This window comes from Triticum dicoccoides, chromosome 7B (assembly GCF_002162155.2).
Source record: "Triticum dicoccoides isolate Atlit2015 ecotype Zavitan chromosome 7B, WEW_v2.0, whole genome shotgun sequence".
Taxonomy (NCBI): Eukaryota; Viridiplantae; Streptophyta; class Magnoliopsida; order Poales; family Poaceae; genus Triticum; species Triticum dicoccoides.
In genome coordinates, this window is record NC_041393.1 from 635,827,926 (window position 1) to 635,853,614 (window position 25,689).

The 25,689-nt window shown below is 46.7% G+C and overlaps 2 pseudogenes; both read left to right on the top strand.

Moving 5' to 3' along the window:
• Positions 1 to 210, top strand: part of LOC119339264 — a 68,181-nt pseudogene extending 67,971 nt beyond the window's left edge.
• Positions 211 to 2,251: 2,041 nt separating this feature from the next.
• The window catches only part of LOC119339265, a 102,349-nt pseudogene continuing 78,911 nt past the window's right edge, over positions 2,252 to 25,689 (top strand).

Here is a 25,689-nt window from a genome sequence, read left to right on the forward strand (position 1 = left end):
TCAGCCTTGGACAATTGTTTGTAGGAAATAATATTAGAGGCATTAGCTGGAAGGAAAAATAGTCCCCCGCAAACAAATGTTCACATTTGTCTTCTGTCCCCCAGGAATTCTGGTGTAGCTCGGCCACTTGAACTCACCATAGAAGGCCCTTCGAACCACCTCGTCGCTGGCAGCTCCTTCTCGCAGGGGACTTGGACGCAAAGATTTTGAGTGGTGTTGGCATGCATGTATATGTGGGGCGGAGCCGAGGCTTGGAAAGAGAAGGAGAACTTCGGGGGGTGTGCATGTGAGATGGAAGATAGTGACCGGTTGATCAGATAAGATAGTAACTCGGCGCAGCTTGTTTGTTTGTCACTTTGGTGTAATTCGGCGCCATCAATATTGATGGAGAGAGATAAGAAAGATAGATAGATTTAACATGACATGTATATGGGGCCATCAATATTATATGCTTGTGGCCGGGTCTATACCACTGTATGCAAACTAAAGATGAATAAAGGAGGCCTGCATTGGTTTCCCTAATCTGGTCGACAAGGATCAAAGCGGATTGCTCATTGAAAAGCAATGGCCACTTATTTTCCAACTCATCCTTCGTGGTCTCGTTTTGCTGTATATGCAGAAGAGCATTTTTTATATCAATGTAGTGTAAAAAATGCTCTTATATTATGGGATGGAGGGAGTACTTAGTACATGCATCATTCCATCCATGAAAAAGATCGACCTGGTCCTATCAAAGCACCCACGACCGGGATCTTACCCTAAAGCAGCAAGATGAGTTGGTGTACTCACGGGGATGAGCTATAGGTAGAGGCTTAAGCATTAATCATTTTGCCATCTATGCTAGCCATTCTGGGCTTTGCCGTTTTGCACCTATGGTACCTATTTCCGTGTAAGGCTTAAAGCTCCGTCGTCTGTCCCAACCCATATAGAGACGGTCTTTGTCAAGTGCTTTGTAAAAAATAATTAAAGCACCGACGTACTGCTAGCTACACTGATGAGAACCTTCTACCCTAAACTTATTGCTGTGAAGAAAATAATAAGTAAAGGAACTTCCTTGAGATAGCGACAGAAGGACGTCAGAGGCCTGCCGAAAATGGAAACCTCCTGCTTGCGGGAGAAGGACGTCAGAGGCCTGCCGAAAATGGAAACCTCCTGCTTGCGGGAGAAGGACGTCAGAGGCCTGCCGAAAATGGAAACCTCCTGCTTGCGGGAGAAGGACGTCGGACAGACGCGGCATGCACGGCCCCATGCATGCGCGTCCTATGCATCTCTTTCTCTACCGCACACAAATTCTCTTTCTCACTTCTATGCAAAAAATAATTTCTCCCAACAAAGAAATACATACCTTCAAGAAGTAAATAAATCAACTATCAAGCAAAAAGGCTTTACGAATGAGGTGGGTTGGGAGAATTGTTCATGGATGTCGAATACGGCCAGCAAGGTTCCAACCATGATGCACCAAAATCCTGTAGGAAGATCCAATCAAATCAAATAATTAAATAGATAAACTAATATAACACAAAACCACAACAACAAAATTAACCAAATCAAGGTGTTACATTAGAGTTGTAAATATAGAGTACAATATCATCAAGCGGCACTACTAGTTACTACTCCCTCCGTTTCTTTTTAGTCTGCATATAAGGTTTGGTCAAAGTCAAACTTTGTAAAGTTTGACCAATTTTCTAGGAAAAAATATCAACATCTACAATACTAAAGCTATATGGTATGAAAATTAATTTCATGATGCATCTAACAATACTGATTTTATATTGTGAATCTTGATATTTTTTTCTATAAACTTAGTCAAAGTTAACAAAGTTTGACTTTGACCAAATCTTATATGCAGACTAAAAAGAAACGGAGGGAGTACAACACAAGCCATAGACGAATCTCTACTATTAAAGGGGAGTTGGTGGTCATCATGGTGATGCATGGTTGATGCTCCATCACCTCGTACAATTGAGAAATAAAATAATGCATGTTTAATATATGATGATAAGTAAAGAAATAACAAAGATAATTAATGGTATTGAGCATATAATCCTGAAAACATACAAATAATAAAGGAAATAGTACAGATAAATGGTGATTAGTAAGGAAATAAGAAGGGTAAATAATGATATTGGATATAAATCTTACACCTCATACAAATAAGGGACAAAATAATATGTAGCTAATGCAATATGATAAATACCTAAATAATAAGGGTATTTAGTGATCGTGGAACACTTTGTTATTGAGACTATCCATGGTACAAGTGTCACAAGGAGTCGATGGATTTCATTGGAACCTAGATGTGAATGGTAAATTCACGGTGGACTCTATGTATGGTGCTCTGATCCAGTCAGAGGCGCTGGTTGATAATAACGAGAAGTTTTGAAAGATGAAGATACCGCTAAAGAATAAAATCTTCGTGTGGTATCTTCAACGAGGAGTCATTCTTACGAAGGATAACCTTATTAAGAGGAATTGGCATGGAAGTACCTACCACTTGACTTTTTGAGGAAAATGACAGATAACTTCTCCGATGAATGACTGATTGGTCAAAGTGCATATGGAAATCTTTATAAGGTACATATGATTGAGCATTACCTCTTTTTGTCTTTTCAAAAGCTGATAAAAGAAAAGTTATGCTGATGTATGCTACTATGCTTAAACAGGGTGTTATGCCAGATGGTACAATGATTGTTGTGAAGAAACTTGTAGAAAATTCTATGGTGCCACATGATGAAGCATTTTCTAATGAAGTTCAAAATATGATGGCTCTCCGTCACGAAAATATTGTAAAGTTAGTTGGCTTTTGTCATGAAGGTCAAAAGGAAGTAGTGCAGAAAGACGGAAAGTATTTTGTTGCAGACATTTTCGAATATTTACTCTGCTACGAATACTTACCTATGGGAAGTCTTCGCAATAATCTCTTTGGTACGTAATCCACTATCTGGCATATTTGTGTTTCTACTTTAGTTTCTTGTAGTATTACTCCATCTAAAACTTTTGTAGGTTTTATGTTTCCTTAAATTTTGTACTCATATATAGAAAATGGCAAAAGGAGGTGATAATATTTCATATTCTCGACTGGAGAAGTCTTGTTGTACTTTATTGAAAGTTTGTCTTTCCCCAATGTTTTTTGTGTTGTTAATATGTTATAAGAAAGAAATATTGTTGGAACTTGGAAGTCATAATCTTAGGGTGCTTACATAATTTTTTGTATGACCTCTGTAGAATCCAACGGCATGGAATGGAACACACGGTTCAGAATAATTAAGGGGATCTACCAAGGTTTACTTTTTCTACATAAAATTCCTATTATCCATATGAATCTGAAGCCTCAAAACATACTGTTGGGTGATGATATGGAACCGAAAACTGCGGAGTTTTCTACCTCAAAATTACTCGGTCAAAAACTAATACAGTTAAATACCCAAGATCGCGTGCCGACATAGTAAGCCGGCTATAAACTTGTAAAATATTTTTGGTCCTTTATCATTATGTAAATTATATTTTCTCCTCTCTAGTAATGCTTATTCAACTAATGCTAATTATATTCAGTGTATGCATGGCTCCAGAATATCTACTCCAAGGAAAACTCTCCACCAAGTCAGACATATATGATTTGGGTGTACTAATCTTGGAGACCACTACAGGAAAGGAGAATAGCAAGAAAAATCCATCTGGAAGAGAATACATATATGAAGTAAAAGTAAATATTACTTTACTTTGCACGGATCCAAATTTATAAACTTCCATTGCATGTTAGCTTCTATTTTATCTCGAAAGACCATATCAAATTCTATACGTGTATAGGTACACTGTAAACTTTGTTGAAGGCGTTGCCGGCCCCAATGATCATTTCCGGGGAGGCTATCGGCGGGGCGGGAGAGGGAGACGCCCACCTCCACCGCGACGGCCTCCGCCGCCACCACCAGTCGTTGCGGACACGGCTTCGGGGGCGGAGTTCGAGCACTCCGCAGATATGGCAGGAGCCCACACCACGTTGCCCGCGGCTGCGGTTGACGCGGTCAAGGCTCTGACAGCGGTGACCGTTCCGGCGGCATCTGGAGTCGCAAAGTCTAGGGATGGTACGACAGACAAAGGGCCGGACAAGATGGACGGGGTGAAACTTTCAAAGTGGGCAATTAAGAAGAAGAAGTTGCCTTGCTATAGATGTGGCGAACCGGGTCACCTTGTAGCCGAGTGCACCAATGAGCTTTGTGACTATTGTCTCAGATCGCAGCATGTGACCGGTGACTGCCCACTCCTTTCCAGTCCTAAACCTGGTGTAAACATTTTTGGTGTGTGTTGCAAGGAGTTGATGTTCTTTGAGACACTGGAGGTGGATCCTCTACCGCATGTGGTGGAGAGTTCATTCCCAGCAGTGGTTCGGGTTACTAATGGGCAGTTGACTGAGGCTCATATTGTGAGGCAGCTACGTGATCTGGTACCAGGTAATTATCAGTGGCATCTGGAAAAACTGGAGGGACAGGCTTACAAGGTGGATTTCCCCATTAAGGAGGATCAGATGCATTTTCTTAAGTGGGGGCTCTGCAGAGTTCCAAGTACCAACATTATTATTGCTTTTGATGAGTGGAAGCAGGAAGAACCCGAGGGTACACCTTTAGAGAAGGTGTGGGTATGTTTCTTTGGTGCACCACCGAAACTGATTAAACACTTTCTGATTGCTTGGAGTTTGGGTTCTATGGTTGGTAAGACAGAAAAGGTGGACATGCCTTTCACTCGGGCACAAGGGGCTGCGAGGTTGCTGGTCAGTGTGGTGAGCGTTGTGTTCATACCAGACGTGGTTAGATGGACACATGCTGGAGTCACATATCTGTTAGAGCTTGAGATAGAGGACACCCCGGTTTCCCAGGATGGGGACGAGATTCAGGATATGGACACAACTGAGGGGGCGGTGCTCCCGGGGATCAGGATATGGGGTTAGATTATTCATCTCAGGAGCCGGCCAAGGGGCCCAATGAGCAGCCAGATAAGGCAGATGAATCTGCCAAAGAGACGCCCCCGTCCACAACTCCGATGAACACTCTTCACTTTGGTTCGTTTGGAGCGAGGTTGGCTCCCAGTCGGTTATGGAGCACCAGAGTCGAGGCGGGCGACCCTGCGGAACTTGAGTTACCACCGGTGTTAGTTCCTGCCTGCGAGGAGACGACGACACTTGAGGTTTCCGATACACAACAAGAACCACAGGGACTACGACGCATTGACAGTGGTCCAGTCGGGATGGGCTCCACGCCTGGTGGGCAGATGGTCACTTGCGGGCGGATCGCGAGTGGGGGGGGGGCATGGGCAGGAGCCTCATTGCGCCCGCCTACATGTGTCCGGTTCGATCTCTTTGGGAGGGGCGCCTGGACAGGAGGTCCGAGGTGCTCTTTCTACCCCGGCGGTCCCATGGGAGATGGGAGTGAGGTGCGGGAAGGAGCCCTGTGCCTTAACTTCTTCGCCGGACCGCGGCGTGCAGGATGGACTGGCGCCACGAGGCGCTGTTGGCGAGGGGGAGGGGGCGGGACTATTGAGCAGGTGGCTCCACGGTCCTCTTCCCCCTTGATCGCTGCAAGCGATCTCCACACGACCACACCCTACCCTCCTTCACCGACATTAGGGGAAGGGCGCGGGAGTCGGGAGCATATTCCTCGGGAGAGGATGGAGGAGGAGTGATACGTCTCCAACGTATCTACTTTTCCAAACACTTTTGCCCTTGTTTTGGACTCTAACTCGCATGATTTGAATGAAACTAACCTGGACTAACGCTGTTTTCAGCAGAACTGCCATGATGTTGTTTTATGTGTAGAAAAGAAAAGTTCTCGGAATGTCCTGGAAATCCACGGAGGCACTTTTTAGAATTAATAAGAATTTCTGGGCAAAAGAAATACACCAGGGGGCCCACACCCTGTCCACGAGACAGGGGAGAGCGCCCCCCTATAGGGTGCCCCCTATCTCGTGGGCCCCCTGGACCTCCACCGACCTCAACTCCAACTCCATATATTCACGTTCGGGGAGAAAAAAAACCAGGGAGAAAGTTTCATCGCGTTTTACGACACGGAGCCGCCACCAAGCCCTAATCTCTCTCGGAAGGGCTGATCTGGAGTCCGTTCGGGGCTCCGAAGAGGGGGATTCGTCGCCGTCGTCATCATCAACCATCCTCCATCACCAATTGCATGATGCTCACCGCCGTGCGTGAGTAATTCCATCGTTGGCTTGTTGGACGGTGATGGGTTGGATGAGATTTACCATGTAATCAAGTTAGCTTTGTTAGGGTTTGATCCCTAGTATCCACTATGTTCTGAGATTGATGTTGCTATGACTTTGCTATGCTTAATGCTTGTCACTAGGGCCCGAGTGCCATGATTTCAGATCTGAACCTATTATGTTTTCATGAATATATATGTGTTCTTGATCCTATCTTGCAAGTCTATAGTCACCTATTATGTGTTATGATCCGACAACCCCGAAGTGACAATAATCAGGATACTTCTCGGTGATGAACGTAGTTTGAGGAGTTCATGTATTCACTATGTGCTAATGCTTTGTTCCGGTTCTCTATGAAAAGGAGGCCTTAATATCCCTTAGTTTCCACTAGGACCCCACTGCCACGGGAGGGTAGGACAAAAGATGCCATGCAAGTTCTTTTCCATAAGCACGTATGACTATTTACGGAATACATACCTACATTACATTGATGAACTAGAGCTAGTTCTATGTCACCCTATGTTATAGCTATTACATGAGGAATCACATCCGACATAATTATCCATCACTGATCCATTGCCTACGAGCTTTTCACATATTGTTCTTCGCTTATTTACTTTTCCGTTGCTACTGTTACAACTACTACAAAAACCCCAAAACTATTATCTTTACTTTTGCCACCGTTACCTTTATTATCATACCACTTTTTCTACTAAATACTTTGCTGCAGATACTAAGTTATCCATGTGTGGTTGAATTGACAACTCAACTGCTAATACTCAAGAATATTCTTTGGCTCCCCTTGTGTCGAATCAATAAATTTGGGTTGAATACTTTACCCTCGAAAGCTGTTGCGATCCCCTATACTTGTGGGTTATCAAGACTAATTTCTGGCACCGTTGCCGGGGAGCATAGCTCTATTCTCTGAGTCACTTGGGATTTATATCTGTTGATCACTATGAAGAACTTGAAAGACGACAGAACTACTATTTTGCCCTCAACTACGAGGGGAGGTAAGTAACTGCCATCTAGCTCTGCACTAGATTCTCCTTTCGTTATTAGTAAGCTTGCGACACCTAAACCTGCTACTGCTATGAATTCTGATATGTCGCATGTTATTGATGATGCCACTTCTGCTATGCATGATGAAACTACTTCTGTGCATGATACTACTTTGCCATTAGGTGAATTTCTTGATGAACAACTTGCTAGAGTTAGGGGCAATGAAATTATTGAAGATGCTATTATTGATGATAGTGATGATGAAGGTTCTCCTAATGATTATGAATTGCCTGTTGTTCTTGAGGGTTATGTTATGAATGAAGAAGCTGCTAGAGCTATCTTTGCTTGCAATGATAGATATGATCTTAAGAAATTATTAGCTAAATGGAAGCAGCAGTCTCTTAATGCTAGAAGGAAACCTGACCCTCCTTTTGCTACTTCACCTATTTATGTTACTGATAAGGATTATGAATTCTCTGTTGATCCTGAGATTATTACTTTAGTTGAATCTGATCCTTTTTATGGCCTTGAATCTGAAACTGTTGTGGCACATCTTACCAAGTTAAATGATATAGCCACCCTGTTTACTAATGATGAGAAGTCTCGCTATTATTATATCCTTAAGATATTTCCATTCTCATTAAAGGGTGATGCTAAGACTTGGTATAATTCTCTTGCTCCTGGTTGTGTGCGTAGTCCCCAGGATATGATTTATTACTTCTCTGCTAAATATTTCTCTGCTCATAAGAAACAAGCTGCCTTGCGGGAAATATATAATTTTGTGCAAATCAAAGAAGTGAGTCTCCCACAAGCTTGGGGGAGGCTTCTCCGGTTACTTAATGCTTTGCCTGATCATCCTCTTAAGAAAAATGGAATACTTGATATCTTTTATAATGGACTAACTAATGCTTCCAAGGACTACTTGGATAGTTGTGCTGGTTGTGTTTTCAGGGAAAGAACAGTCGACGAAGCTGAAATATTATTGAATAATATGTTGACTAATGAAAATAATTGGACTCTTCCTGAGCCAATTCCTGAGGCAATTCCTGAACCAATTGAGCCAACTCTTGAGCCTATTCCTAAACCCACTCCTAAGAAGAGAGGTGTTTTATTTCTCAGTCCTGAAGATATGCAAGAGGCAAAGAAATCAATGAAAGAAAAAGGTATTAAAGCTGAAGATGTTAAGAATTTACCACCTATTGAAGAAATACATGTTCTTAATATACCGCCTGTTGAAGAACCATATTGTCTTGATAACCCGACACAGGTAGTAAAGGTAAATTCTCTCTATAGATATGATAAAGTTGAAATCCCCTCTACTAAATTTCATAGCCCGTGCTTAGATGAATTTGATGACTTTATGGCTAGACAAGAAAGTTTTAATGCTTATGTTGGTAGAGAGTTAAAGAATAATGCTTTCGAGATAGGACGCGTAAGCGATAATATGGCTAGAGTTAAAAGTGAACTCCAACTCATTAGCAAATATACTTCTATGGTTGCTACTCAAGCTGAGCAAGTACTTAAAGCTCAAAATGATTTGCTTGATGAATTAAATAATAAAAATGACTTTGCTGTTAGAGTGGCTACTAGAACTGGTAGAATGACTCAGGAACCTTTGTATCCTGAAGGTCACCCTAAGAGAATCAAGAAGGATTCTCAGAGAAATAATTTAGAGGCACCTAGTTCTTCTAAGAAGAAGAAAAAGAAAAACGATAGAACTTCGCATGCTTCTAGTGAACCTACTGTAGACACACCTGAGAATCCCAATGATATTTCTATCTCTGATGTTGAAACTCAATCAGGTGACAAACATGAACCTAGTGATAATGTTAATGATAATGTTCATGTTGATGCTCAACCTAGCAAAAACAATGATGTAGAGATTGAACCTGCTGTTGATCTTGATAACCCACAATCGAAGAATCAACGTTATGATAAGAGAGATTTTGTTGCTAGGAAGCACAGTAGAGAAAGAGAACCATGGGTTAAGAAACCCATGCCCTTTACTCCTAAACCATCCAAGACAAAGGATGATGAGGATTTTGAGCGCTTTGCTGAAATGATTAGACCTATTTTCTTATGTATGCGCTTAACTGATATGCTCAAAGTAAATCCTTACGCTAAGTATATGAAGGATATCATCACAAATAAAAGAAAGATACCGGAAGCTGAAATTTCCACCATTCTTGCTAATTACACTTTTAAGGGTGGAATACCAAAGAAACTTGGAGATCCGGGTGTACCAACTATACCGTGTTCCATTAAAAGAAATTATGTTAGAACTGCTTTATGTGATCTTGGAGCCGGTGTTAGTGTTATGTGAAGGAAATATGTCCTAGAGGCAATAGTAAAGTTATTATTTATTTCCTTATTTCATGATAAATGTTTATTATTCATGCTAGAATTGTATTAACCGGAAACATAATACATGTGTGAATACATAGACAAATATGGTGTCACTAGTATGCCTCTACTTGACTAGCCTGTTGATCAAAGATGGTTGTGTTTCCTAGACATAGACATGAGTTGTCATTTGATTAACAGGATCACATCATTAGAAGAATGATGTGATTGACTTGACCCATTCCGTTAGCTTAGCACTTGATCATTTAGTATGTTGCTACTGCTTTCTTCATGACTTATACATGTTCCTATGACTATGAGATTATGCAACTCCCGTTTACCGGAGGAACACTTTGTGTGCTACCAAACGTCACAACATAAATGGGTGATTATAAAGGAGCTCTACAGGTGTCTCCGAAGGTACATGTTGAGTTGGCATATTTCGAGATTAGGATTTGTCACTCCGATTGTCAGAGAGGTATCTCTGGGCCCTCTCGGTAATGCACATCAATATAAGCCTTGCAAGCAATGTAGCTAATGAGTTAGTTACGGAATGATGCATTACGTAATGAGTAAAGAGACTTGCCGGTAACGAGATTGAACTATGTATTAGGATACCGACGATCGAATCTCGGGCAAGTAACATACCGATGACAAAGGGAACAACGTATGTTGTTATGCAGTTTGACCGATAAGGATCTTTGTAGAATATGTAGGAGCCAATATGAGCATACAGGTTTCGCTATTTGTTATTGACCGGAAACGAGTCTCGATCATGTCTACATAGTTCTCGAACCCGTAGGGTCCGCACGCTTAAGGTTTCGATGACAGTTATATTATGAGTTTATGAGTTTTGATGTACCAAAGTTTTTTCGGAGTCCCGGATGAGATTACGGACATGACGAGGAGTCTCGAAATGGCCGAGACATGAAGATTGATATATTGGAAGCCTATATTTGGATGTCGGAAGTGTTCCAGGTGAAATCGGGATTTTATCGGAGTACCGGGAGGTTACCGGAACCCCCCGGGGGCTTAATGGGCCTACATGTGCCTTAGTGGAGAAGAGGAGAGGAGGCCAGGGCAGGGCCGCGCACCCTCCCCCCTAGTCTGAATAGGATAAGGAGAGGGGGCGGCGCCCCCCCCCTTTTCCTTCCTCTCTCCCTCCTCCTTCCACCCTTCTCCTAGTCCAACAAGGAAAGGAGGGAGTCCTACTCCCGGTGGGAGTAGGACTCCCCTTGGCGCGCCCCTCCTTGGCCGGCCGCCTCCTCCCCCTTGTCTCCTTTATATACGGGGCAGGGGGCACCTCTACACAACAACAATTGATCTCTTGATCTCTTAGCCGTGTGCGGTGCCCCCTCCACCATAGTCCTCCTCAATAATATTGTAGCGGTGCTTAGGCGAAGCCCTGTGACGGTAGAACATCAAGATTGTCACCACGCCATTGTGCTGACGGAACTCTCCCTCAAAGCTCGGCTAGATCGGAGTTCGAGGGACGTCATCGAGCTGAACGTGTGCAAGAACTCAGAGGTGTCGTGCTTTCGGTGCTTGATCGGTCGGGCCGTAAAGACGTATGACTACATCAACCGCGTTGTGCTAAAGCTTCCGCTTACGGTCTACAAGGGTACATAGACAACACTCTCCCCTCTTGTTGCCATGCATCACCATGATCTTGCGTATGCGTAGGAACTTTTTTTGAAATTACTACGTTCCCCAATAGTGGCATCCGAGCCTGGTTTTATGCGTAGATGTTATATGCACGAGTAGAACACAAGTGAGTTGTGGGCGATACAAGTCATACTGCTTACCAGCATGTCATACTTTGGTTTGGCGGTATTGTTAGATGAAGCGGCCCGGACCGACATTACGCGTACGCTTACACGAGACTGGTTCTACCGACGTGCTTTGCACACAGGTGGCTGGCGGGTGTCAGTTTCTCCAACTTTAGTTGAACCGAGTGTGGCTACGCCCGGTCCTTGCGAAGGTTAAAACAACACTAACTAGATGAACTATCATTGTGGTTTTGATGCGTAGGTAAGAACGGTTCTTGCTCAGCCCGTAGCAGCCACGTAAAATTTGCAACAACAAAGTAGAGGACGTCTAACTTGTTTTTGCAGGGCATGTTGTGATGTGATATGGTCAAGAAGTGATGCTATATTTTATTGTATGAGATGATCATGTTTTGTAACCGAGTTATCGGCAACTGGCAGGAGCCATATGGTTGTCGCTTTATTGTATGAAATGCAAGCGCCATGTAATTGCTTTACTTTATCACTAAGCGGTAGCGATAGTCATAGAAGCAATAGGTGGCGAAACGACAACGATGCTATGATGGAGATCAAGGTGTCGCACCGGTGACGATGGTGATCACGACGGTGCTTCGGAGATGGAGATCACAAGCACAAGATGATGATGGCCATATCATATCACTTATATTGATTGCATGTGATGTTTATCCTTTATGCATCTTATTTTGCTTAGTTCGATGGTAGCATTTTAAGATGATCTCTCACTAATTATCAAGAAGTGTTCTCCCTAAGTATGCACCATTGCGAAAGTTCTTCGTGCTGAGACACCACGTGATGATCGGGTGTGATAGGCTCTACGTTCAAATACAATGGGTGCAAAATAGTTGCACACGCGGAATACTCAGGTTAAACTTGACGAGCCTAGCATATACAGATATGGCCTCGGAACACGGAGACCGAAAGGTCGAATGTGAATCATATAGTAGATATGATCAACATAGTGATGTTCACCATTGAAACTACTCCATCTCACGTGATGATCGGACATGGTTTAGTTGATTTGGATCACGTGATCACTTAGATGACTAGAGAGATGTTTGTCTAAGTGGGAGTTCTTTAGTAATATGATTAATTGAACTTAAATTTATCATGAACTTAGTACCTGGTAGTATTTTGCAAATTATGTTGTAGATCAATAGCTCGCGTTGTTGCTTTCATATGTTTAGTTTGATATGTTCCTAGAGAAAATATTGTGTTGAAAGATATTAGTAGCAATGATGTGGATTAGATCCGTGATCTAAGGTTTATCCTCACTGCTGCATAGAAGAATTATGTCCTTGATGCACCGCTAGGTGACAGACCTATTGCAGGAGCAGATGCAGACGTTATGAACGTTTGGCTAGCTCAATATGATGACTACTTGATAGTTTAGTGCACCATGCTTAAACGGCTTAGAATCGGGACTTCAAAGACGTTTCGAACGTCATGGACCATATGAGATGTTCCAAGAGTTGAAGTTAATATTTCAAGCAAATACCCGAGTTGAGAGATATGAAGTCTCCAACAAGTTCTATAGCTAAAAGATGGAGGAGAATCGCTCAACTAGTGAGAATGTGCTCAGATTGTCTGGGTACTACAATCGGTTGAATCAAGTGGGAGTTAATCTTCCAGATAAGATAGTGATTGACAGAGTTCTCTAGCCACCATCACCAAGTTAGTGGAACTTTGTGATGAACTATAGTATGCAAGGGATGATGAAAATGATTCCCGAGCTCTTCGTGATGTGTAAATCAACGAAGGTAGAAATCAAGAAAGAGCATCAAGTGTTGATGATTGACAAGACCACTAGTTTCAAGAAAAGGGCAAAGGGAAAGAAAGGGAAACTTCAAGAAGAATGGCAAACAAGTTGTCACTTCCGTGAAGAAGCCCAAAGCTGAACCAAAGCCTGAAACTGAGTGCTTCTACTTCAAAGGAAATGGTCACTGGAAGCAGAAATGCCCTGAATATTTGGTAGATAAGAAGGATGGCAAAGTGAACAAGGGTATATTTGATATATAGGTTATTGATGTGTACCTTACTAGTGTTTATAGTATCCCCTAAGTATTTGATACTTGTTTGGTTGCTAAGATTAGTAACTCCAAACAGGCCTAAGTATTTGATACTTGTTCGGTTGCTAAGATTAGTAACTCGAAACAGGAGTTACAGAATAAACAGAGACTAGTTGATGGTGAAGTGATGATGTATGTTGGAAGTGTTGGGGAACATTGCAGAAAATAAAAATTTCTACGCTTCACCAAGACCAATCTATGGAGTCATCTAGCAACGAGATAGAGGAGTGCATCTACATACCCTTGTAGATCGCGCGGAAGCGTTCAAGAGAACGGGGTTGAGGGAGTCGTACTCGTCGTGATACAAATCATCGATGATCCTACTGCCGAACGGACGACACCTCCGCGTTCAACACACGTACGGTTGGGGAAGACGTCTCCTCCTTCTTGATCCAGCAAGGGGGAGGGAGAGGTTGATGGAGATCCAGCAGCACGACGGCGTGGTGGTGGAAGCAGCGGCGATCTCGGCAGGGCTTCGCCAAGCTCTTCGAGAGGGAGAGGTGTTGCAGAGGGAGAGGGAGGCACCAGGGACTGGGGTGCGGCTGCCCTCCCTCCCCCCTCTTTATATAGGGGCCAGGGGGGGCACCGGCCCCCTTGGAGATCCCATCTCAAGGGGGGGCGGCGGCCAAGGGGGGTGGCTTGTCCCCCAAGCCAAGTGGGGCGCCCCCACCCCTAGGGTTTCCAACCCTAGGCGCAGGGGGCCCAAGGGGGGGCGCACCAGCCCACCAGGGGCTGATTCCCGTCCCACTTTAGCCCACGGGGCCCTCCGGGATAGGTGGCCCCACCCGGTGGACCCCCGGGACCCTTCCGATGGTCCCGGTACAATACCGGTGACCCCGAAACTTTCCCGATGGCCGAAACTGGACTTCCTATATATAATTATTCACCTCCGGACCATTTCGGAACTCCTCGTGACGTCCGGGATCTCATCCGGGATTCCGAACAACTTTCGAGTTACCGCATACTAGTATCTCTACAACCCTAGCATCACCGAACCTTAAGTGTGTAGACCCTACGGGTTTGGGAGACATGCAGACATGACCGAGACGACTCTCCGGCCAATAACCAACAGCGGGATCTGGATACCCATGTTGGCTCCCATATGTTCCACGATGATCTCATTGAATGAACCACGATGTCGAGGATTCAAGTAATCCCGTATACAATTCCCTTTGTCAATCGGTACGTTACTTGCCCGAGATTCGATTGTCGGTATCCTAATACCTCGTTCAATCTTGTTACCGGCAAGTCACTTTACTCGTACCGTAATGCATGATCCCGTGACCAACCACTTAGTCACTTTGAGCTCATTATGATGATGCATTACCGAGTGGGCCCAGAGATACCTCTCCGTCATACGGAGTGACAAATCCCAGTCTCGATCCGTGTCAACCCAACAGACACTTTCGGAGATACCTGTAGTATACCTTTATAGTCACCCAGTTACATTGTGACATTTGGTACACCCAAAGCACTCCTACGACATCCGGCAGTTACACGATCTCATGGTCTAAGGAAATGATACTTGACATTGGAAAAGCTCTAGCAAACGAACTACATGATCTTGTGCTATGCTTAGGATTGGGTCTTGCCATCACATCATTCTCCCAATGATGTGATCCCGTTATCAATGACATCCAATGTCCATAGTCAAGAAACCGTGACCATCTATTGATAAATGAGCTAGTCAACTAGAGGCTCACTAGGGACATGTTGTGGTCCATGTATTCACACATGTATTACGATTTCCAGATAACACAATTATAGCATGAATAAAAGACAATTATCATGAACGAGGAAATATAATAATAACCATTTTATTATTGCCTCTAGGGCATATTTCTAACAGTCTCCCACTTTCACTAGAGTCAATAATCTAGTTACATTGTGATGAATCAAACACCCATAGAGTTCTGGTGTTGATCATGTTTTTCTCGTGGAAGAGGTTTAGTCAACGGATCTGCGACATTCAGATCCGTGTGCACTTTGCAAATATCTATGTCTCCATCTTGAACATTTTCACGAATGGAGTTGAAGCGACGCTTGATGTGCCTGGTCTTCTTGTGAAACCTGGGCTCCTTGGCAAGGGCAGTAGCTCCAGTGTTGTCACAGAAGAGTGTGATCGGCCCCGACGCATTGGGTATGACTCCTAGGTCGGTGATGAACTCCTTCACCCAGATTGCTTTATGCGCTTCCTCCGAGGCTGCCATGTATTCCGCTTCACATGTAGATCCTGCCACGACGCTTTGCTTGCAACTGCACCAGCTTACTGCCCCACTGTCGGTGTCAAAACTGGCGGATCTCGGGTAGGGGGTCCCGAACTGTGCGTCTAGGCGGATGGTAACAGGAGACAAGGGACACGATGTTTTTACCCAGGTTCAGGCCCTCTCGATGGAGGTAAAACCCTACTCCTGCTTGATTAATATTGATGATATGGGTAGTACAAGAGTAGATCTACCACGAGATCAAAGAGGGTAAACCCTAGAAGCTAGCCTATGGTATGATTGTTGTTCGTCCTACGGACTAAAACCCTCCGGTTTATATAGACACCGGAGAGGGTTAGGGTTACACAGAGTCGGTTACAATGGTAGGAGATTTACATATCCGTATCGCCAAGCTTGCCTTCCACGCCAAGGAAAGTCCCATCCGGACACAGGACGACGCCTGCAATCTTGTATCTTCACAGTCCAGGAGTCCGGCCAACGGTGATAGTTTGGCTATCCAGACACCCCCTAATCCAGGACTCCCTCAGTAGCCCCTGAACCAGGCTTCAATGGTAACGAGTCCAGCGCGCATATTGTCTTCGGCATTGCAAGGCGGGTTCCTCCTTCGAATACTTCATAAAAGATTTTGAACACAAGGATAGTGTCCGGCTCTGCAAAATAAGTTCCACATACCACCGTAGAGAGAATAATCTTTACACAAATTCAATCTGCTGACGTATTCTGCGACGTGACATCACACCACGGCCAAGCCTTTATTGGAATCGTTTTTACTATCCCACCTCAGCGTCTTTAGCGAGGCGGTTTCTTTGGCACGTCTTGTCAAAGCAGAGATCATGTCCCCTTATTCCGGGATTCTCATTAATACGGGTGTGAGTAACCCAGTCGTGCCCGTTGGCGCGCCTCCTCTATCGAAGGCGAGTCTCGAACAGTCACGGGGAGGGCTCTTGGTATTCAACCTCTTTATAACGAGACAAAGACCCTCTCCTTTCTTTCAATCTCAATCGAATCCGCCCCTCGCCTCGAGTTCCAACACCCAAAGCTCTAGATTCAGGCGCTTCGGACCTCCGAGGATGTCCGACTCCGACCTGCAAGGCCAGTGGATGCCTTCCTCCGTCACGGAAGAAGACATGCTAAAGCTGAGAGACGCCCGGTATCTAACCGGCGAAATTTCGCATAGGCTGCCTGCCCAAGGGCAGGTTATTCCCACTCCCAAGCCTGGTGAGAGCGTGGTGTTCGTGCCTCACTTCCTTTGGGGGTTAGGCTTCCCGACGGACCCCTTCGTGAGGGGTCTCATATTTTATTATGGGCTGGAATTTCATGACTTGGATCCGGAGTCCATCCTCCACATCTCATCGTTCATTGTCGTATGTGAAGCCTTCCTCCGCATTACCCCTCACTTTGGGTTGTGGCTCAAAACCTTCAAAGTGGAACCGAAGATGATCAAGGGGCAGCAGGCAGAGTGTAGAGGGGCTGTTATAAGCAAGAATGTTGACGCTCCATGGCCCGAGGGCTCTTTTCAAGAGGAGCTCAGTCTGTGGCAACAAGAGTGGTTTTATATCACAGCTCCCAGGGGGCACCAAATGGGTGGCGCCACCTGCCTTTCGCTCGGGTCCTCCGCTGCGGCTGGCATCATGGGTCAATAAAGGGCTCGACTGGGGGCCGTCCAAGGACGCACCCTTGTTGCAGGGCCGTATTCGAGACCTCCTAGAGAGAGAGATCGATCTGGTCGTAGTAGCGCAGGTCATGCTGATTCGTCGCACCCTGCCCTGCAAACGTCGCCCCCTCCGCCTGTGGGAGTTCAAGCCGAAGGGATCATGAGCTCTACAACATTTTATGGGCGTAACGCCCGTGGAGATGTACCAACTGTTCTTCGGATCACGAGCAATGTGTCCGGACTTGACCGAGGACGCAGGTCTGAGCTGCAATTGCCCGGATACTCAAGTAAGTAGTCCTGTACCCGGACATGCTATCCGTATATCTATCATAAACTTGCCTTTAAAAGAGATGTCCCTTGAACAGGAGTGGATAGCGAAAGCAAAACTGATCCGGTGTCCGGCCCCCCTCCCTGAGACCACGCCGGATCCTGTGTTAACGAGGATGCTAGGGGCTGCGCCTTTTGAAGAAGGCGAAGGGGGAACAAGGGAGCTACTGCCTCCGTGAAGGAGTTTATCAAGAAAGGAGGGATCGAGAATCCCTCCCTCCAAGGGGAGAAGAGGACCGCTTTTGAAGATCCGGAGACCAAGGCCTCGAAGCGGGGGAAGAAATCCTCGCCAGAGGGTCCTGCGCCGGGAGATGCCCCGACCGCACTATTTCCCCAAGGAGATCAGCCCTCTAGCGAGCCGTAAGTAAAGAGGGGCGTTTTCTTAAAATGAGAGACATCCTGTTTTATTTCTGAAGATAAACAAAAATTTTCCTTGTAGTTCGGATCTCAGCCCTTCTCAGTAGAGCTCGTCTTCAGGGGATCTTGATCCGGAGATGATGGAGAGTGAAACGCCTCCGCCTGCCGTACCGTCCTGCGAGGCGGACGACCCTGAGGTGTCGTCGCGGAGGGTTTCTCCGAATCCGATGGGGCCCGAAGGCAGTCGTATGTCCCCTCAAAGCCCTCCGCGTCCGGCCTTCGAAAAAGGCCATCGGACGAGTCCGGCACCGACTGGTGTACGGTCGGAGGAGCTGAAAGATCTGCTCGGGCGAGCATCTATCTCGGAAGATCACCGTGCGCTAATGGGTACGGTGATTGAAAGGATTTCATCCGCTGAAAGCGGATTGCATGACGCCGTCATAAGTTTACTGACGGGTTTTGAGTGATGTACCTTCTGACAGTTCTGCATATAGAATGCGCCCTGTATAGATAGTAGCCCCTGAGACTCGGTGCGTTGTCAAAAATGACAGCGCGCCGAGGATCATAATCCCAGGTATAATATGCGCTCTTCCTATGTAGGTGGCGAAGCGTCCGGTGGCAAGCCGGACTGATGAATTTGCCGAACTAAAGCGGCAACTTGACGTCGCGGATTCTGACATCGCGCTTGTCAATAAGCGGCTTGACGAGTCACAAAGTATGCAGCTTCTCCACGGACACCCGGTAAGGTAGCTTAATGTCTGTGCCTTACAACATGTATGCTTGACGCAGATGGTGCCGCTGCCATGGAGAACCTTCGGGCGGAACTCGCCCGAGCCAAGGAGCAAGCCCGAAAAAGTGATGCGGCTGCCTTAAAAGCGACCGAAGAGCTGAGAGCCGAACAGGGTGCTCACTGCCGAAGCAAGAAAGAAATGGCCGAGATGGCCGTAAAGTTGAAGAATGCTACCGACCGTTGCGAGCTTCTTGAAAAAGAAGGTCGAGCGAAACAAGAGGACCTGAAAAGGCCGCTACTGAGGCCAAGGATGCTCGCTCTGCGATGAGAGCTATGAAAGAGGAGCTACGTCAGGCCGAAGATATTGCGGCTGGAAAGCCTTTTCTCCTGCGGAGGAAATTCACGGATCCCAAGTATGCTCAGTTGGGCCAGTTGTGGGGTGGGGAGGATGCTTATCTGGACTTGGCGGCGAGTGCCGCAGACGCGGCCGAACACTTCCGAGGCCAAAAGGATCACGGAATGGAAGAGCTTTTTTGGTCGCAGTTCCATAGTCCGGAGCGTCCACTTCCATTGACCGATCGTTTGGCCGAATGGGCTGAGCTGAATAGGTTGTCCGAACTTTCCATGAAGGATGTCGTGACTCATTTGTGGCCGAACAGGCCCGAGCCGAAGAGTTATTTTGGCTTGGTGCAGCAGTTCCTTGGTGCGGTGCCGCATATTGGTGCAATGAAGCGGTCAGCATGCATAGAGGGTGCGCAGATGGCTCTTGCCCGTGTCAAGACATGCTGGGCGGAGATGAAGGCCACCGACGTTGCATCCCAGGATTCGGACAGAAGCCGAGTACCTGCCGAGCACTATTTTGAGGAAGTCCTGCAGGGCGCTCGTTTAATAGAGACGCAGTGCTCGAAGGATATTATGTTCTAATGACATGTATGATTTGTGAAACAATGTCTCAATATAATATAAGGGCTTTTTATACTTGTGCGTTCAAGTATTAAAGTACCTCATGTGCGGCCGTTAATGTATATGTGTATATAACCTGAAAGATCGATGGCAGTCTTCAGCTTCAGCCCCCACGCACATAGTGCGGGGGTGTTTGCAAAAAGGCGCATTTTCACACTTAATCCAACGTCTTGGTCCTGTAAAGGAGGTGATAGCGTAGCAAACTAGGCAACCAGACTATAATGCTTTATCACTTTCACTTAGCCATAGGAGTTCGATGGTGGGGCTACTATATAGCCCCTAGGGGCACCGCGCTCTCCCGAATTCGGGGCGCGTATGTGCCTGACCGGGAAACGGTCCTTCGTTAATGCGGAGGAATTCTAAACATTCTGGTGGGTCATCGAGTGGTTGACCAGTCTCACGCTATATCATGACAGTCAATTTTCGGCTTTCTCTACTAAGGTGCTCACCAGGCCGAACCGGGGCACAATAGTAGCAGTTCTCCTAGTGCCGTGTTAGCCGATAGAACGGAACGTAAGGCAGCAAAACACAGGAGCCGGGCAAACCCAACATTTGACCAAAGACATGATTCGGAGCTGATGCATATAAGGCCTAACTCGAGACGCCGAACACTCCCTAAGGTATTCGGTCTTTATGAAAACGGGCAGAACGATGCCCTAAGCCCCTGGTGTCCAGGTACGCGCAAAAAATTCTGACACGGACGATGCCAAAACGCCAGCCTCCTCCTTGGTTATAGCAAGAAACCGGGGTATGTGTATCAACAAGAGACAATAAAAAAGGTTTACGCAGGGTCTTAATCTGAAAAGAATCCTTGCAACGGGTCCCTATTGCACGTTTGCGCCTGTGTCTCCGTTGTGCCGTGTCCTGGACGGGTGTAGCATGGTGTTCATCTGTAAAAGAGAAGAACTTAGTTGAAGAAAGATCGTGCGAAAAATGTACTTTATATTAAATAAACAGAGTACGATTCAAAAAGCAAATAAAATTGAGCTTTATTGTCTCTTGTTGTACATGCATGCAGCCCCTTGTACGGGGGTGTGCGGCTAGTAGGCCTTTATATGTTTACGCCGGACTCGTCTAGCCGTGTCCGGGGTCCAAATGACCTGTTCAGGTGCTTGGTTTGGCGGAGCCGGATTAGTGTGTGACTGTCCAGCCAGTCTCACGTTCTTCCGTGCTCGAGTAACACTTGATACTTCCCTTTGATGAGATGATGCCGTGTGGACCGGGCATTTTAAGTGTAAGAGATGCATAATGCGGTATTGCGTTAAAGCGGGCGAAAGCTTCACGTCCCAATAGTGCTTGATAGCTACTTTTGAGTGGGGCGATATGGAAGGTTAAATTTTCGCGGCGGAAGTTGTTGGATGAGCCGAACACAACTTCTAGCAGTAGGGAGCCCGTACAATGGGCATATAGGCCTGGCATTACCCCCTTGAAGGAGGTGTCGTTGTGGCAAATTTTGGTTGGGTCTATCCCCATTTTGCGGATTGTGTCCTAATATAGCAGGTTTCAATCACTATGGCCGTCCATTAGGACTTCTGTGAATTGGAGTCCGTCGATTATAGGATCTAATATCAGGGCAGTCCATCCTGCGTTCCGGATACTTCCGAAGTAATCCTGATGATCAAAGGTGATTGGTTTTGACAACCAATGTCGGGACTCCGCTGGAATAGGCCGTGCGGCGCGTATTTCTATGGGTGCCGCTCTGATTTTCCCTTTTGTCACTTGAAGTGAGTTTACTGTTTTGACTTCTTGTGGGAAATTCTTTTGTTTTCCGGTGCTCTGCTTGTGGGGTTCGTCATCGTCCTCGCTTGGTGTGTCGAGCCCCTTGTGTTCGGCATTGAGTTTGCCGGACTGCTTGAAGACCCAACAATCTCTCTGGGTATGGTTTGCAGGCTTCCCGTGGGTACTATGGATTTGGCATATTTTGTCCAAGATTTTGTTTAAGTTGGATAGCTCATGGATGTTATCCTTGAGGGGCAGTTTTTTATGATTCTGCCGAGAGCTTTTGATTCCGGCGTTGACTGCCATGCTCTTCGGGCTGTTTCCCCTTGTCCGGCGCTGGTCCTACATCTTGCCATCCAACTATCCTCTCCCGCACAAAAGCGGGTCATGAGGCTTGTTAGTGCGGCCATTGTTCTTGGCTTTTTGTCAGGACCCCGACTCGATGTCACATCGATCTAGCCGGTAACACCTCATATCACTTTGCGGCCTCACGCACGGTATCCCCACGGGTGTCGCCTTACCTTTGCCCGGGACCGTTTGCGCATTTTGGCTCACGTATATGATAGTGTCGCTAGCATCCATATGATAAAGAGCCCGGGCTGACATGACTAGTCGTAAACCCAAAGTGGCACAGACTTACAGGGACAGGCATCCATGACCCAGTTTCGAACGTGTCGGTCATCAGCAAGTGGGTCCGGGCTGTAGCACTGGGCTAGCAGGACTCCGGTAAACCGGGCTGTAGCGGGCTAACAGGACTCCGGTATTCACCGCGTGACATTTCCCCGAAGGGACAGACACAGGAACGAAGAAGGACACATGCCGGCCAGCCTAAGTGTTCCGGAGCAGTAGCAAGCTACCATGGCTCGGTGGAAACACTAGGAGACATTTCCCCGTAAGAGAGGCTACTAAAGATAAACAACTAGATGGTCAGATCCCACACATACCAAGCATTTCAATAACATACACACAATATGCTCGATATGTGCAAATACAACATGGCATCACAACATGACTCTATGACTCAAGTAATCTATTCAATAGGCTCCGAGGAGCGAGATATTACAAGCAGGGGTCTCATGACCCAACAATCAGAGCATACAAATCAAAGCACAAGCGGAAGCTATCATGTCTGAGTACAGACATCTATAAATGAAAAAGGCTGAGAAGCCTGACTATCTACCAGATCCTGCCGAGGGCACAAGATCGTAGCTGAGGTAACAAGCTAAACGTCGAAGTCCACGTGGAACTACTAATGAGACCGAAGTCTCTCTGCAAAAACATAAAATAGGCAAACGTGAGTACAAATGTACCCAGCAAGACTTACATCAGAGCTAACTACATATGCATCATTATCAACAAAGGGGATGGTGGGGTTTAACTGCAGCAAGCCAGCTTTGACTCGGTGGCTATCCTGAACTACGACTGCGATTAACTCTTTTGAGGTGGCGTACACGAGTCCACATATTCACCATATCAATACACCACTATGGAACCGCTCCCGTCTCCCTACGAGAACGCCATCCATAGCACTCACGCTTATCTTGCGTATTTTAGGGTATCCACTTTCACTTGTCTATGAACTGATATAAGCAACCCAGAAGTCCTTTTCCGCGGACACGGCTATTCGAATAGATGATGTTAACCCTGCAGGGGTGTACTTCTTCATACATGTTTCCACCACTTAGCGTCTGCACACGACATGTGCTCGGCAGACTTCAAGCGAAAGCCGACGTGGGTGTAGACCACGACCTACCTAAACACTCAAGTCTCTAGTCCAGGTTTATCGCCTATTCGGGTTCCATCCATGAGGAGATCCGGCCGGAGTTTCGCTCACAGCCCCAAACGATGTGAACAGGGTTCCGTGACACCAAACGGGCGCCCGGTTTACCCGGCCACGTGCCTACCGCATCACAGCCCACCCCTACGGTCAGCGCTGTCCACGGCCTCCAGCATACTACAAACACCAGAAACTACTTGCAACTCCTGGACAGAGGACTAGGGTGAATAAGAAGTCGAGCGGGGTCATATTTCAGGGCCCAATGTATGGTAGTAGCTGAATCATGGATCACAAACACAGAACTCGGTTCCTGAGGACGGCTGCAATGAGACAACCCACCATGTACTCCTACATGGCCTCTCACCGCTACCTTTACCAAATCGTGTTCACACACTTAGCTCACACACAGTAGGACATGTTCACACGCCTCTGATTCATCCCCGATGAATCAGACCTGACTCAACTCTAAGCAGTAGCAGGCATGACAAACAAACATGAATGAGTAGGCACATCAGGGCTCAAACAATTCCTACTCATACTAGTGGGTTTCATCTATTTACTGTGGAATGACAGGTCATGCAAAGGATAAAGGGGTTCAGCTACCGCAGCAAGTAACAGATGAATCGTTGTTGTCCTAATGCAGTAAAAGAGAGCAGGAGCGAGAGAGTAGGATTGTATCAGAATGAACAAGGGGGTTTTGCTTGCCTGGCACTTCTGAAGATAGCATTGAGTCTTCATCAGTGTCAACGATCACATCATCGATATCACGTCTATCGAGAGGGGACAATACCGGCAACACAAAAGGGAACAAAATCAATGCAATGCACAATATGATGCATGATCATGACATGGCAAAATGAATGTGTTTTGGGCTAATGCAACTAGCAACAGATTAAATGAAGTTGGTTTGAATACAAAATTCAAATTCAAACTCCATATGTGATTATTCAAATGCCATTTAATTGATTTGTGCTAAACAGCAGCTATAAGTTGTTCTAACATGCATGAAAATGGTACAGATGGATTCCTTGAATTTTTCTGATAATTTTTCATATATAAATTATTTAATTTGGAGTTACGGTTAATTTTCTATGATTTTTAGAAGTTTTAGGCATTTTCTGGAATTTCCTGAATATAATTAAATCCAGAAAATACTTTATGACATCAGCAGTGCGTCATGCTTGCATCAGCAAGTCAACAGGGCTGCCCCGGGTCAAACCTGACCAGGGGGTCCCATTAGTCAGCGTCACAGGTTAACAGGGGGGGTTTATTTTAGTTTAATTAAGGATTAGGGCACTAGGGCCCACATGTCAGTGGCTCTGGGGTTAGATTAGGTGGTGATTAGCTTAAGCTAATCACCTGATGGCGGGGGCCCACCTGTCTGTGTCAGCAGAGAGGGGGTAGTTAAAATAAAATAACTAAACTAATTAACAGGGGGGGCTGGCCCCACCTGTCATCGACCCAGAGGGGGGGGGTGTGTCCCGCCGTGGTCAACGTGGTCAGACCCACCGGCGGCTTGACGCCGGCGAGGCCAGACGCGGTGGTGCGCGTCGGAAACCCACTACAGGGGCTCTTTTGGCGCGCAGGGAGCAGCTACGGGGAGAGGGTGGAGTGGCGCATCCAACGGTGGCGGTGGCGGAGGCTGGGGTGGCCGGAGCTGCCGGCGGCGACCTCTTTTGCGGCTGCCGGAGCTCGGGTGTTCGCGGGACCGGCGCTGCGGTGTGCAAACAAGACGGTGGTCGCGCTAGTTTTACTCTACGGGACGCAACGAGTGCAACGGACGCAGGCGTGGGACCAAAAGGTCACCGGAGCTTCACCGGCGACGAGCCCGTGCGGCGGAGCGTCTCGGCTCCGGTAGAGGGGGCGGCTAGAGCTCGAAATCGAGCTTGGGGTTAGGGGGAAACGGAGCAGGGACTCACGGGGATCGTGCAGGGAGGGTCAGCGAGCTCAGGGGCGCGCCGGAGTGGCCGAATTCGACGGAGAAGATCCTCGGCGGCCGGCGAGGGGGAAAACGTCGGGGGCGGCGTTCCGGGGCTCTTCTGGTCGCGTGAGACGACGAGGAGGACGAGGGAGGACTTGCGGAGCTCTGGGAGGCGTCGGGGAGGCGAGAGGGGGATGGTGGCCGCGGCGAACGGCGTCGGTGGCGACGGCTGTGTTCGGGTTCGGGCGAGAGAGAAAGAGCAGAGGGGCGGGGCCTCGAGGAAGAGTGAGAGGGGTCCGAGGGGGCTACGTGGCGTCGCGGGAGGGAACCAGGGGAGGAGGAGGCAGCCAGGCAGGGAGGAGGTGGCCGGGGCGCGTGGCCGCGCGCGCCGGGCGCGTGCCCGCGTCCTTCTGGCGAGGGAAGAAGACGACAGGGGGGGTAGCGGTGGCGGGCTGGGCCAGCGGGAGGAGCTGGGCCGGGCAGGTAAGCAGGTAAGTGGCCCAGGTGGCCGTCTCCCTTTTTATTTTTGCTCTGTTTTATTTTTTTAATCATTGTTTTCTATTTGTTTCAATCTGTTTTGATTTAGTTCAAACACTAAATCATTTTTGTTTCTT